This window comes from Sebastes umbrosus, chromosome 11, assembly GCF_015220745.1.
Source record: "Sebastes umbrosus isolate fSebUmb1 chromosome 11, fSebUmb1.pri, whole genome shotgun sequence".
Classification (NCBI taxonomy): domain Eukaryota; kingdom Metazoa; phylum Chordata; class Actinopteri; order Perciformes; family Sebastidae; genus Sebastes; species Sebastes umbrosus.
Window position 1 is genome coordinate 12,007,071 of NC_051279.1, and position 5,088 is coordinate 12,012,158.

A 5,088-nucleotide genomic window follows, 5' to 3' on the forward strand; every position below is an offset into this window, starting at 1 on the left:
GAAAGGCGCCTGCAGCTGATTGTCAAACTTCAGACTGAGGAGGAACAATAGATCCTGGTTATGGAAGAGTGGATCAGCTTTGTATTCTTGCAGGGATTGTGAGGGTTCATGGGAGTTCAACCATCCAGTCTACATGTGTTTTGTGGACTTGGAGAAGGCTTATGAGTGTGTGTCCCCCTTGGATTTCTTATGGGGGGGGAACTGTGGGAATATGAAATATCGGGCGATAGGGCCGTTGATACTATGTGGTCCTTATATAACCAGAGTAAGAGCTGCATCCATACTTTAGTCAATGTGATCTGCCAAGGTTGTGCAATAGCACAAATTCTGTTGTTAATTAAAATAATCTCCAGCTGAGATTGCAGTTGAGGAGTGGGGAATGTCCTCTTGGGTGATCAACATATTGCTTCTCTGGTATTTGCTGGTGATGCAGTTCTGATGGTTTATATTGGACTGATCATTAAGCTGGGGACAGCCATGGACTGCGGATATACAAGCTGTTGTTATGATGCGTACATGAAACAAAGCGGCATTTGCCAACCATTCTCACACCACTCTCACTTACCACTTAGCTTCATTCCAGATGGCCATGTCGTTGTGAAATATCTGTGTATTTGAATGATTAGATGACATGAAGATGAAAAATGAGAAGAGTCTTCTGTGTTTTTACTCTTGACTTTACTCATTGGCTTGCTTTCCTATGATCCGTTGCTCTTCTCTCACCGACGGGCACTTCCACCGATTCAACATGCCGAAAAAACTCTGACACAGGCAGACTAGAGCCGACAGTGCGGGACACACCAAAAGAACTAGGCCGACAGACGCTCACCGACAGCCCGAACTGTCCGATGGCCGACTGTGTCAGGGCATTTAAGATGCAAACGCATTGTTTCCAGCCTTGTGTGAAGCGTTTGTAATGAGCCTAAGCACCTCCAAAGCCCGTGGTACTCTGTTGGAAAATGGTTGATTGCCCTCTTCAGGTTGGGAGCCAGCTGCTGTCCTAAGTGAAGGAGCTAATTGATTCAAGGGGCTCAATAGTATGACTGATGCTTTTTTGTTTTTCGTGTTGGCTAGTTGCAGAGGTTCAGGCATTGGAGGAGGATGCCCTCTGGATGTCTCCCCGTGGAGGTATTCTGGGCACATCTATCGGGAGGAGACCCAGAACACAATGGAGGGATTTAATCCCACCTGGCCTTGAAATATACCAAAGTCATTGTGGGGAGCTGGAGGACATGGCTAGGGAGATGGACATGTGGGCTACCTTGCTTAGCCTGCTCCAATTGCGATCTGGACCCCAATGAGCTGCATAAAATGGGCTGATGGATGAGTGAATTCAAAGTCTTTAGTCAGCTATTGTTGGCAATATTTAGAGGCAAACAGCTATTGTGCTTATAAAAGAATAGAAATTCAGCAATGGCCCGTTCATGAATAAAGTGTGGCTTGCTGGTGTTATTTAGCAATATGCACCATAGTATAACAGTATTATTACTTTTGTTTACACAAAGTGGCATACAACTGAAGACGTATAATCTTTCTGCCAAGTATGGGGCCGGTTGTTCTAAAATAATAGCATTTGAACGGAGCTCTGCACTCGCTGGATTATGTCAAAGAACACCAAACACACTGTCTGAAGAAGGATGACAACCCTGTTATTTTAAGACTACTCTTGTCTGACACCATTTTTACAAATAGGGCACAGGGCTACCTCCTCATGATGTCCAAGTCCACCTTTGTTCCACCTTTGGTAACTAGACTGACTTCAGCAAATACTTTGCTGTTAACTTACAGCGAGAGACAAATCATTTTTTGATCCTGTTTGAACTGCACCTGAATTACACGTGTTTGTCAATTTAAAAGATTTTGCAAGTCAAGAAAATTGGAGTTTGTTAATAAATAAAACCGTTAAAGTTAGTTAAAGTAGTAGTTAAAGACTACACACCCAAAAGTCGCATAAGTGAAGTCTCTCTGAAGCTATGATACCTTTGTGTTTCATACTTTTTTCTTTTGCTGACCAACTGATTAAAAGAAAACAGGACATTTTCGTAGTCGTCAAACGGTGATACTACAACTTCCGCGTCCTTCACGTGATGTCATTGGGCCCAAAAAGACTTTTTACCATAGACTAACATTGGGAAAGAGACGTCTGTAACTTGGCGGAATTTTTTTTTTAGGTAAATCAACTTCCCAGTATGAACACTTGAATACCCCTTATTTAAATCATGAGGTCCTAAAAGTTGTAAAATGCACTTATAGCCAAATCCAGAGTTATTTCCCTTCCTCCGTTCATGAACGAGCCCCAGACTGAGGCTGGACAGAGGGCTGGGTGGCGGGGTTAAAGGAAACGCTACTGCGCCTGCTCTATGGGCCCAATGGATGCGAAAGATCGCAGGATGATCCGGGTACTTTATTATTCTCCAGTCGAGCCATTTTGGCTTCATGCGCCACTGAGCAACTCTCATAGGAATGAACGGGAGCCCATCTACAATGCTGTATCCAGTTCTCTTTATAAATCCATGGCAGTTTCACACACAACTGAAGAATTCTATGACAAAATGTGACTTCCGTTTCAAAATTATCTTTTAAACTGACAAACATCATATGTGTGATTCATGCCACAATTCAAATGGGATCAAAAAATGATTTGCCTTTTGTCATTGGCTACTTTACATATTTCTTTTTCCAAAAGAAGGTCCCATGGGGGACACTGGAAAGGATTTGCCTCTCTATTCCCTTCAATTCTCCTTTCCTGTTACTTTTCCTCTCCTCTCCTGTGTTCATCTTTGTCCTCTTCCATCCTCATCCTCCTTTCCTCCCCTGCAGCTCCATTAGGTAATGAGCCAATACAGTAAATCACATCCACTGCTCCTGTACTGTATGCGTGACTAAAAGACCTTACGTAAGAATGCTCCAACGCTCGGCTACGTCAGCATTAGCCACGGCTATGCGGCATGATACAGGTCTGATGTAAGGCAGTGGGGGGGTCATGCAGCGCTAAGTCCTTCACCGCAGGACAGGAGACTTGTAGTGGATCTCCTGTCTCTACAGCATGGAGAGATGATTATGACTGGGTCGATATCAGGGATGAGTGGCTGTATTGATGTGAGATAGTCAGTGGAAAGGCTTTTTTCCCTCCTGCTGTCATTGCCGAGAATAGACAGAGAGAGATTCAGAGAAAGGAAACGGTAAACTAGCTGCCTCAGCCCTGTCAAACTCTCAGTAGCCTATGCAAACTCCTGCCAGTGTCTTCTTCTATGTGGATAACAACTGTGTGTGTGTGTGTGTATTCCCTGCAGCTCAATTATCAGTATTCAGTGTATACGATGCAGTAGAGCAAGTATCATCTCTCCTCTTCGAACGGAGGCAGAGAAAATATTAACCAGCTGTTTTTGGACCAACTATGTTTGGAATGTGTCTTTGAATGCAACTGCTCTGCGAGGGACTATTATTACCTGCAGGGTGTGCCGATTATTGAGTGCTGCTCCACAGTCAGCCAGTCTCCGGTAGACGGAAAATGCAAGGGGATATATGTTTGTATTGTGCACTTTAGATGGGCAGTGGTTCCATTAAGTCGTCTTATAGGGGGATTGGCTTCTATTTATGCTTTCCAACCGCTAGTTTATGGGATTTAGCCTAACTCAACTCCATAGATCACACAATAGCCACTCCAAGCACTCAGACTGGTATTATAGCATTGGGAATAAGCCACTTAGCCCCTCATGATAACGGTATACCTGAACTGTACCATGCCCTGTAAATACCCAAACAGATTACATGTCTAGGAATGAATGGTATGTCTGTTAACGCGAGACAGCTTAACCCACTCCCAAACAATTGCCTCCAGTTGTTTTGAAAATTAAAACCATTATTTGAGACAAATGAAATGTTAAAAGCCCAACCAGGGCAGGAAATTTGTCTGTGAAACAAAGTAGCTAAAGAAAGGTGATTTTTTTTCTTTTTTCCAACCAATTAGTTTTGGGTTGAGTTCAAGACCTCTGAATGATGATTAGTAGCCTGCCAGATTAATTTAGTAGCCTTTAGCTATAGTGGATGGAAATCATTTCCCACTTCTACAATTGCAAAATTGCTTCTTTTCTAATTTCCCACTTAACAGTTAATTGTTCCACAGCCTTTTTTTTATTAAGGTTAATATGAAGGTTATTTCAATGCTGTGCCATTACCTCAATAATTACCAAGAAATAAAAAAACATTACATTTAAAAGCTGTCAAGTTGGCAATGTTGATAAAGCACTCTAATATTCTGGGATAGTAGGGACAAACATATTGGGAGAGTGGGGTCGGTTGGGACACTTGAGTGCGGAGACGTAGAATTTGGCAAAAAAGGGTTTCTGAGGATGCCACTTGAGTTACTCAGTGACTTCACAGTGGGTCTTATTCGGTTAGGAAAAGCCTTTGTCTTGTTTCGTATGCTTTTTGTTTATTTGTAATAGGGTTGTCACAATTATCATGGCCAAAAGAATTCTCTAACGACATTATCGCGATATCTATAGAAAATTAGAAAAAAAATAATGCTATCAGTCAAATTCATCTTTAACTTTGTTTATTGTGCTTTTGGGGGTTTTTTGCAAACAAATTACACTCAAAATTTTTTTTTTTTATTTAACCTTTATTTAACCAGGTAATACTCATTGAGATTAAGAATCTCTTTTGCAAGAGAAACCTGGCCAAGACGGCAGCATTTAAACATACATTAAAGTTTCAGACACCACAACATAAAACAAATGCAAAATAAATACATAGCATAATATCGTACAAAACACATTAAAATCAAGTGTTTGAAGCCAACGTTAAAGTGAAAATATTCAGAAACACAGACAGCTCCCGACTGACTCTGCTTCTAGGTCTTTCATTAATGTTTTAAATTCATCAAAAGTAATCATATTTCCCAGTTTCAATTTAGCTTGCAGTGTATTCCAGGAAAAGGGAGCGGAACAGCTAAAGGCCATCTTACCTAGTTCTGTGCAGACCTTAGGTACAGATAATAAGTACAGGTCAGATGAGCGTAGGCTATAGCTGCCAGTGTTGCGCGAGAGGACAAAATACGAGTGTAGGGAAGTGGAGAGAGTCTGT